At 48.6% G+C, this 10,345-nt stretch overlaps 1 long non-coding RNA gene across 1 annotated transcript; it reads right to left on the bottom strand.

Moving 5' to 3' along the window:
• Positions 1-4,716: 4,716 nt before the first annotated feature.
• LOC136793234 (uncharacterized) lies at positions 4,717-6,688 on the bottom strand. Its single transcript, XR_010838232.1, has 2 exons — positions 6,610-6,688; positions 4,717-4,957 (listed from the first exon to the last, which is right to left on the bottom strand). It is a non-coding gene; the product is annotated as an uncharacterized lncRNA (long non-coding RNA).
• Between the last annotated feature and the right edge of the window lie 3,657 nt (positions 6,689-10,345).

Raw genomic sequence — 10,345 nt, 5'->3', positions numbered from 1 at the left:
TTTAAGCAGTTGTTCATTAGGGAAGGGAGGGGATGCGAGACCAGGGAGAAACAAACAGTCAAGAGAAACAACAGTGCAGCCTTGGGGCAAGGTACTGGTTCCCCATCAACAGATACACACAACAATATTTCTGAGCTGTTTTGCAGATACTGAAAGCCTTTACAGGTGGGAGAAGTTGACGATTAACGATGGTATGCTGCCCACAAACATGCAGACGCCAGGCCAGCTGGAACCTGAAGGTCCATGATGCTGACTGCTACTTACCTCACCACCAACCCATCAGAAGAACGTCCATGAGCTGATCACACTCTCTTTGAACCATTACTATAAAACTTCTCACTATCCTTTCCAAGTTGGGACACATAGTTTTTTGAGGCAGGAGCCTGCTGTGCCCCCCTTTGCCTGGCAAAGTAATAAAGCTATCCTTTTCTACTTTACCCAAACCTCTGTCTCCGAGATTTGATTCAGCACTGGTGTACAGAGAAGCTGAGCTTTCAGCGTCACTGGCTTAGGTGACTGTAGATGATCAGACTGCTGGCACATAGGACACACAGGAGGAGAATCAGGTTTGGGAGAAAGATGATTTATTTAGCTTTGAAAAGATTGAGGTGAGTATGGGACATCTATGTGGAAATAGCCAGTATGCAAATACGTTTGAGGATTTGGAAGACAAGAGTGTTTGAGGCTAGAGACCCTCACCATGGGCGTCAGTGAGATCACTTGAGGCTGAGTAGGGGAAGAGAGGAAGCAAGAGGGCCAAGGAGGACCCCAGGAAACCACCATTTTAGGTCAAGTAGAGCAGGACGATCCAGGAAAGAAGACTGAGAAAGAGAGTCCAAAAATGCAGGGGGGAACCACGAGACAGCATGTCAGGGAGGACAGGGCAGATTTCAGAAGGGAGAGTGGACAGTGCTGTCAGGTTCCTAGGCAGGGCAAGTCTGATGAAGGTGAAAAATGAGGGGCGTGGTTGGTAGAGCACGGGCCCCGTTGCCGATGGGCTTGAGGAAGAGCCTTAGCTAGGAGGAGGGCCACCCTTCACTAACATGGGATGAGAGGAGCTGGGGAGGAGAGCCATCTGCCTTACCCTAGTTCCTAGCCAAGATCCTAGCCAAGAGCTATTTCACATTCTCCAGAGCACCTCTGATGAGGAAGAGCAATTGGAAATGGAATTCGGCATCTAGTGATTGTCAGGTCCTGTGTTGGACATTTCATGCAAATAATCTCACCATAGCCCGGTGAGGCGATGGCATAATCTTCCCTTTCAAACTGAGGACATCAAGGCTGAGTCAAGTTACTTATTCATCTTTCCTCTCCACTGGCCAGGTCACAGCCCCCGAAACAGACCTCTGAAGAGCCAGCCTTTCATCTCTCACTGGCTCAAGTTCCTAAAGCTGATAAAGAATAAAGATAGGCTTGGGCCAGATACAGAGTAGATTTCCACTACTGAGGCCTCCACATGGACAAGTTAAATCAATGGGCAGAAGAGAGGTGGAGAAACAGCACAAAGCAGCTTTCTTTTTCAGGAGCAAAGACAAACCAGGGAGGGGTGGAGGTGGGGGTACTTGTAGGGGGAGGAAGTTCAGTTCCCTCCATGACTTAGCTGCAAATCTCCCTCCCAAACAATTAGACAATTCAAGCCTGCTTGGGAGGGAATACACAGGACCACTTATTATCTCTAAGATTGGTGCTTTTTTTTTTTTTTTTTTTTTTTGCGGTACGCGGGCCTCTCACTGTTGTGGCCTCTCCCGTTGCGGAGCGCAGGCTCAGCGGCCATGGCTCACGGGCCCAGCCGCTCTGTGGCATGTGGGATCTTCCCGGACCGGGGCACGAACCCGTGTCCCCTGCATCGGCAGCTGGATTCTCAACCACTGCGCCACCAGGGAAGCCCCGGAGCTTGTTTTTAAATGAATACTTTTACGTGTTTCACTATCCTCTGAGGTTGGTCTTATTACTAAACTCTGCATTTTAAAGACAAAGAAACCAAAACTCAGGGATTTGCCCATGTCCTTTCTGCTATTTAGGAGCCAGAACTCAATTCATTATGCAGAGCCCAGCGTTGGGATCTCTCTAACCCTGAGACGTGGATGATCTCTAATAACAACCCCACACGTGCATCCGGGGACCTTACAGTGGCTTACAAGGCCCTATGTATCCATCATTCCATTCCCCTATTAAAGAAAAAATTATCCATGACACTTGTTAAAGATGGGAAGTCAGACGTCTTTCAGGGGCTACTGCAGTGGGGTTTGGGTGTAAGGAGACTCAACTCAATACAAGGACAAGTGCGGAGTTATAGCCCAAAGGCCAGGGCCGGTGGGGGAGGGGAGGTGGTCAGAGGATGGAAAATTACTAAGATATCAATGGTTGGGGGACGAGGAATTTCATTAGCTATCAAGGGTGGGGGATTTTCTACTGAACTGACCCAGCAGGATTCTTGCTAAAACTGGACTAAATGAGCCAAGGACAGAGCCCAAGGTCAGGGACTGTTCAGAAAGAGGACTCAGGAGGTTTACTCAAAGTTGGTCCAAGGAGATAGTCTGTATCAGCCTCTCTGACCTCATCTCCAGAACTGCTCATCCCTTGCTCAAAATGCTCCCTACAGGGCTTCCCTGGTGGCGCAGTGGTTGAGAATCCGCCTGCAGATGCAGGGGACACGGGTTCGTGCCCCGGTCCGGGAAGATCCCACATGCCGTGGAGCGGCTGGGCCCGTGAGCCAGGGCCGCTGAGCCTGCGCGTCCGGAGCCTGTGCTCCACAATGGGAGAGGCCACAACAGTGAGAGGCCCGCGTACCGCAAAAAAGAAAAAAAAAAAAAAAAAATGCTCCCTACAGGCCTCCTTCTGTGCCTGGCACACTCCATCCTCAGGCCTTCCCAGGAATGCCTTTCCCAGCAGGAAACATGGCCCCCGCAGGTCTTTACTTAGTCTCCCCTTCTCAGAGAAGGCTTCTCGGCCCGTCGGTGAGCACAAGTCCACCCTTGCCATCTCACCCCACCCCCCGCCTCTTTCCTATTGATTTTGCTCCATAGCACTTATCACCATCTAACACGCTGAGTGTTTTACTTATACATTTTATTTATAGTCTGCTTCCCCACCAGGAGAATGTCAGCCCCATGAGGCAGGAACTTGTGTCTGTTTTGTTCACTGTTGCATCCCCAGCACCTGGAACAGCATCTGGCACATAGGAGGGGCTCATTCTTTGTTGAATGAATTGGATGCCTGGCTGATGGTCTCCATAATAGCCTCGAATCTTGATTATTTATGTCAACAGCAAAGGATAACAGTCCCTAGTGTTGGAAGACCCATCCAACCAACTCATAACGTACTTTACCAGGCGTTATTTCAAATTTTATATAGTAACTCAGGAGTTAGCTCAGATGAACCATGGAATATTTGCCTCCCCTAAGAATTCTATGATGTTATGTGCTTAGGAGAGGTTGAAAAAAGGAAAAGGAAGCCCAGAAATACTGGAAAAATAAACCCGTCTAGGATTCAGAGTTTGCGGCAGAAAAATCCACGTGTGTATGGGATCATCTTCCTTGCTCTCCAAAAGAACAGATGAGTCAGTCTCCCTCTCTCTCTCTCTCCCTCTTTCTCCCCCCTCTCCAGAGAGATCATGTATAACAGGCCCTTAGTTGGCACTCAATCCATATAAGCTGTTACTTCTATGTTATCATCATCTTCCCTCCAGATACCCTATGCGGCGTTTCCCAAGTGCACCCCATGCTGTTCCTGAAACTTGCCCTGCTTTCAGCTGCCAGGTGTCCCTGCACTTGCTGTTTCTAGGCCGGGAATGTTGTCTTCCCCCACCCTGTCTCTACCCACTGCCCCTTCACTTCTTGTCTCCCTAGTAATTCTTCACACACCCTTCAAGTCTCAGCTGAAACTGCCTCTACAGGGAGGACTTTGGAATCCCCTGGGTAGAGTTAATCACTCCTCCAGTAATAGCAGCCAATATAAACACTGTGATTAGGTTGCATTATAATTGCTAGTTTGTTCCCTTGACCTCCCTAGGAGAATGTGGGAGCCTGGAGGGCACAGACTTACCTTATTTGGTACTGTCTCCCCAGCCACTGACACATGTCTGATACACCCCAGGACTGGGGTGAACAATGCGGGGCTAGAGGCAGCCCAGGCACTGTAAACACCAAGAGAAACATCTCGCTGGTCAGGTGTTTCTCATTCCTCACCCCTTGCCTGGGAGGCTGGGGAAAGCCTGCTTCAAAGGCACCCTGACACACTTGCACTTATGAGCTTCTGGGGTGCAGGGTGGCTCGCTCCCTCTCAGGGATCACACATCTGAGGGCAGAGTTCACACAGGGTTCTGCTTTCAGTGCTCTTCCAAAGCAAGAACTAATTTTCAGACAGAATTCGAACCCAGTCCAGCAGATGCAAACCTACTGAACCAAGCAAGGCAGCCCTGTTGAAAAGCTAGTTAAACCAGCCTCACTTTCTACTTGTCTGTTCACACTGTCGTGTTCCCTGGCTACATTCATCCGGAAAGTGTCAAAAACAGGTCAGCAAAACCCCACCAAGGCCTCGGAACCAGATAAGGGAGTGGAGCCAGGGGATCATCTGGCCTGAGTGACAAGCAGAGGGTTTTGTCTTTTTATAGCATCCCCGGCGGTGGATCAGTCCCTAGCACAGACTTGACACCCATTAAATATTTGATGAATGAATGTGCAGCTTCGCTGGGAAAGAAACAAGATGGAGGAGACATTGTAGCACTGTAGCCAGAAGTCATTCTTTAACAAGCCAACAGAGGTGCACCTGGTAGGTGAGCCTCCCAAGTGGTGCGCTCAGGTAACAACAGACGGTGACCAAATTGCTGTCCAAGAGCGTGGGTCCAGTTAACTAGAGGCCTTTGGGTTGACTAAGTGCAGGAAGCATCCTCTCTGTGCACAGAAGTAGAACTGCCCAGCCTTCCTTGTCCACCTTTTGTCCACACAGTGTTCAGCGTCTGTTTCAAGAAATATTGAGAGAACATTTGTTACAGAGGGCACAAAATCATTAGAAAGCCAGGGGTGACCACATGTCTCCGTTTAGTTTTGGCCACACTTCCATACATTTTTTGTTTGTTTGTTTGTTTGCGTTACGTGGGCCTCTCACTGTTATGGCCTCTCCCGTTGCAGAGCACAGGCTCTGGATGCGCAGGCTCAGCGGCCACGGCTCACGGGCCCAGCCGCTCCACGGCACGTGGGATGTTCCCGGACCGGGGCACGAACCCGTGTCCCCTGCATCGGCAGGCGGATTCTCAACCACTGCGCCACCAGGGAAGCCCCATACCTTTTTAAGAGCGAAAAACTGCACAAGACTTTTAAGAGTGCTACTAACTGTTCGTTCAGGTTGCTTCTGCATGTAAATCTCTGCAGGTGGGCTATAATCATTTTAAAAGCTCAGCCATATGGGAAGGAAGCTAACATTTGTCTAGTGCCAGGCACATGCCAGAATGCATGAACTAGACACTTTGGGGGTATCATTTCATCCTAGGGCTGCACCACGAGGGATGTGCTGGACCCCTTCTGCAGGTAGGAACGGAGGCTCCAAGGTCACGAGGGACTTGCCTAAGTTCACCAGCCAATCTGTCCCAGGCTGGCTGATTCCACACCGACTAAACACACAGCTCGCAGATGAGATCAGAAAACACTTGTGATTTTAAGAGAACCAAATCTTTTTTTTTTTTTTTTGCGGTATGCGGGCCTCTCACCGTTGTGGCCTCTCCCGTTGTGGAGCACAGGCTCTGGACGCGCAGGCTCAGCGGCCACGGCTCACGGGCCTAGCCGCTCCGCGGCATGTGGGATCTTCCCGGACCAGGGCACGAACCCGTGTCTCCTGCATCGGCAGGCGGATTCTCAACCACTGCGCCACCAGGGAAGCCCCAAATCTTTTTGATGGATAAATTTTCCTGACCCTTTCGGTGGCTGACACATATGTTTGGGTGTACTAAGTTTGGCCTGGCACAGAACAGCAAGGGGACCTGTGACCTCTCCCAGGAGATAAAGTAAGGCTGAAAGCATGTTTCCCAAGTCCCTCTGAAGCCTAGCCAGTGTTTTGACTTATTCTGAGGGACAGTCAACTGTGTAGGAGAATGAGAATGTGCTGTTGTGTTGAACAGGCTCCTGAAGGGAATAAACTCCCTTTGCAAATGGCTACACTGCACAGTGGCACTGTTTCTTGGAAAAATCACCCATCACTGGGATGTAGGAAGAGGCACAGACTGTAAGAACAGGTTGGCACTGTCTGTTCCAACCAGCAAAAGCAGCAGAAAGACATGAATGCAGTAATTCTAACCTCGTTAAACTAAAGACATTCCTTGTGTCCTCTTGGGACACTTTATTTTGTTTCCCAAGGAGGGAGGTGAATCGGCTTCCTTGAGGTCAGTTTCATTTAGAGATTTTCTTCTTCCACTCTCCATTTAATTGGCACATAAGAAGAACAGACATAACCTGAAGATGCCAAGTAAAAATCTGGAGGTTTGGAATGAGTTTTATTTTTAAAAGGTCTTCCTTTGAGTAAACCCATTAATAAAACTTTGACCCAGGGATTATACTCCTGAGAATGAAAACACCAAGACTCCAGGCTTCCTGGGTTTAATCAGGCACTAACACTTACCTTGGACAAGGAAATTCATTCATCTCTGCTTGTCTCCTAATCTGTAAAATGGAGATAATAAAATTATCTACCCTTAAGGTTTTCTGTAAAGAGTGAGATAATCCATGTAACTAGCACAGTACCAGTTCCCCAAACATAGGAAGCACTCAATTGTTTCTTATTATTAACTTAAAAGTTGTTTCTTATTATAACCTTAAAGGCCCAGTCACAAACATGGACAAAGCTTTATGCAAAGTTGTTCATGCAGCATTGTTTACAATAATGAAAAATCTGAATCTAAAAACCCCAAATTAGGTGAATGACTAAGCAAAACTGGCTTCATGTCTGGTCTGGAAAGATGATGTAGCCATTAAAAATTCTGGCTATGGGGCTTCCCTGGTGGCACAGTGGTTGAGAGTCCGCCTGCCGATGCAGGGGACACGGGTTCGTGCCCCGGTCCGGGAAGATCCCACGTGCGGCGGAGCGGCTGGGCCTGTGAGCCATGGCCGCTGAGCCTGCGTGTCCGGAGCCTGTGCTCCGCAACGGGAGAGGCCACAGCAGTGAGAGACCCGTGTACCGCAAAAAAAAAAAAAAAAAAAAAAAAAAAAAATTCTGGCTATGAAAACTATATAATAGGGACTTCCCTGGTGGTGCAGTGGTTAAGAATCCACCTGCCAATGCAGGGGACACAGGTTCGATCCCTGATCCAGGAAGATCCCACAGGCTGTGGAGCAACTAAGCCCATGCGCCACAACTCTGAGCCTGCATGCCACAACTACTGAAGCCCATGAGCCTAGAGCCCGTGCTCCACAACAAGAGAAACTACCACAATGAGAAGCCTGTGCACCGCAACGAACAGTAGCCCCCGCTCGCCACAACTAGAGAAAGGCTGTGTGCAGCAACGAAGACCCAATGCAGCCAAAAATTAAAAAAAATTTAAAAACTGTATAATAATTTTTTTAAGTGCTTATAATGTAATAAGTGGGAAAAAGCAGTGTAATAATTGCAAATGTGGCATACTTACAACTGTATAAAACAAAAACCAAATCCCATAAATAGGGGGGAAAGAAGAATGGCAGGAAATACAGGAACATGCATTAGGATGAGTGAACTGTATGTAATTTTTAGTTTTCTGAGAGTAAAAATATACAAAATAATATGTAGAATTATGTTAAAGTTGTTACTTTCTGAGTGCAGTCTGCACCGAGGTTCAAGGGTTGCAGAACTGAGTGCTATTTCAGTTTATTATTATGTTCAGAGAAGAGGACCCGAAGGATGCAGCAGAGGCAAAATCGTTTTTCAGACTTTTAAATGATGGGTAGTTGGTCCTCTGGACCCTTCAGTAAACAAGCTTGGATTTTTCCTTATTTAGGACACGCTGTCTAATGTTTCCACGCCAATTTCTCATCAACTCTGCTGTGGTTGCTACAAATGTTCTAGCTGGCTCTTGGTCAGGGAAGCCAGTGAGGCCAAGGAACTGAAAGTCAGGCTTCAGCCAGTCAGTGAGAGCCACCTTGACTTTCATGGACCAGATCAACAGGGTGAAAATCAAGTCCACCCTAAAAACACTTCATTTTCAGTCTCTCTCTTCTGTGACACTATCCTCCAACCCAGCTCTCCCTCTCTTCTTTCATTCCCAAGCCCTCTTTCCACTCCTACGGTGAGCCCAGAGCTGTGCTGGGGACAGAGGTGGACGAGACTCAGCTCCTGCCATGAGAGAGGGCAATCCCCAGCCACAGAGGGAGCAGACAAGCAAATGCATCCCAGTGCAACACGACAGGGGCCACGAAGGAGCGGCAGTGCCGCGGCGTCAAAGAGGCCTGGGCCTGGCTGACTTTGGTGGAGGTTTGGACCCAGCAAATGTTTCAGGGCAGGGAAAAGGCTGGGGTAAAGGCATTCCAGGCCGAGGAACAGCAGGTACAAAAGCAGAGTTACAAAAGCACCATGAGGGCAAGGTGTTGTCGTGGGACTCGCCTGTGGGGTTCAGCAGGGGAGAGGATCAGGACGAGTTAGCATGGGAAGAGGCCACGAGAAAGAGATTGGCTTGAGTCATATAGACTCATAGTCAACGGCAGGTTTTTTTTAAATTTTTAATTTTTTAATTTTTATTTTTTGGCTGCATTGGGTCTTCGTTGCTGCACACGGGCTTTCTCTAGTTGCAGCAAGCAGGGGCTACTCTTTGTTGCGGTGCGCGGGCTTCTCATTGTGGTGGCTTCTCTTGTTGCAGAGCACAGGCTCTAGGCGCATGGGCTTCAGTAGTTGTGGCACACGGGCTTCAGTAGTTGTGGCTCGCGGGCTCTAGAGCGAAGGCTCAGTAGTTGTGGCGCATGGGCTTAGTTGCTCCGTGGCATGTGGGATCTTCCCGGACCAGGGCTCGAACCTGTGTCCCCTACATTGGCAGGCGGATTCTTTTACTTTTATTATTATTATTTTTTGTGGTACGCGGGCCTCTCACTGTTGTGGCCTCTCCCGTTGCGGAGCACAGGCTCCGGACGCGCAGGCTCAGCGGCCATGGCTCACGGGCCCAGCCACTCCGCGGCATGTGGGATCTTCCTGGACCGGGGCACGAACTCGTGTTCCCTGCATCGGCAGGAGGACTCTCAACCACTGTCCCACCAGGGAAGCCCTGGTGGGAGGATTCTTAACCACTGTGCCACCAGGGAAGCCCTCAATGGCAGTTTTGAAGCAGGGGAGAGACATACTCAGATTCTTTCAGGAAGATAATGATGCTAAGTGTGGAGGATGAGCCTGTCTGATGGGTGTGACCAGGGCAGGGGTACAAATGAAGTGGCTGCAGTAGTCTGAGGACAGCTAACTAGGGCTTTTTAGCCCTAGTTAGCTTTTAGCTGCTAGGCTTTTTAGCTGCAGTGGGAAGGGGGTGAGAAACCAGATCAGGGAGCTGGGCCTAAAGTGGAGGTGACAGTTCTGGCTGACTGGTTGGATCTGAGGGGCGAGAGAAATCAAGGATGTAGATGGCTACGACCACGCCATTAACCGGGATATAGGACTCTTCAGATAAATGGGTTTGGTGGGGGAATAAAGAAAGAAAACGCACTGCGTTTGGAACAGGGTGAGTAAAATGTTCCAGAGGTGGGGAAGGGGGGCATCTGGGCAGTTGATTAGAGAGGTGTGGCCTTCAGAAAAGTTTTAGGCTGGAGATACTGATAAGGAAGATGATAGCACAGAAGTGGGGGCAGATGCTTTAGAGAGAGATGAGGTTACCCTGGTGGACTAGAGGACAGAATTCTTGGGAATAATAACGCTTCAAGACACTCAATCTTCAAAATTAGACTTGATGGAGGTTTCCCCGAGGGTTTTTTAGGCTCTAAACTGCGTGACTATTAGTTTTCTTTTCCATATGCATGCCTGATGAATTTTCAGTTCAATTTTTTTGATTCATTTGTTTTTGCTGACTCTGACGAATTTTCAGTTCAATGTTTCGATTCACTTGTTTTTGCTGTGGTGTAAAGTGAATAGGAGGCTTCAGAGCTGGAGAGACCTGGGTTCCTGTCTCAGCTCCCTAAGCATGAAGCAGTCAGAGCAGCTCTGACTCTGTTTCCCACACTGCAGAAGAGGGAGAATGAAATCTTAACAAACACAGAGCTGTTACGTTTGCAATATGTGTGTCTGCTTGGTAACAAAAAAGCGTGTAACCTCAGTCCTACGGTATATTATATAAACTAAACCAAAACTCTTCTCTGGGATGAAGATACATCATTTATACAATTTCTAATCTTTAGGCCCAGACTAGTATATT

The sequence above is a fragment of the Kogia breviceps genome, chromosome 19 (genome assembly GCF_026419965.1).
Source record: "Kogia breviceps isolate mKogBre1 chromosome 19, mKogBre1 haplotype 1, whole genome shotgun sequence".
NCBI lineage: Eukaryota > Metazoa > Chordata > Mammalia > Artiodactyla > Physeteridae > Kogia > Kogia breviceps.
Note: the sequence above shows the minus strand (reverse complement) of the source record. Positions and strands in the feature narration are given on the sequence as shown.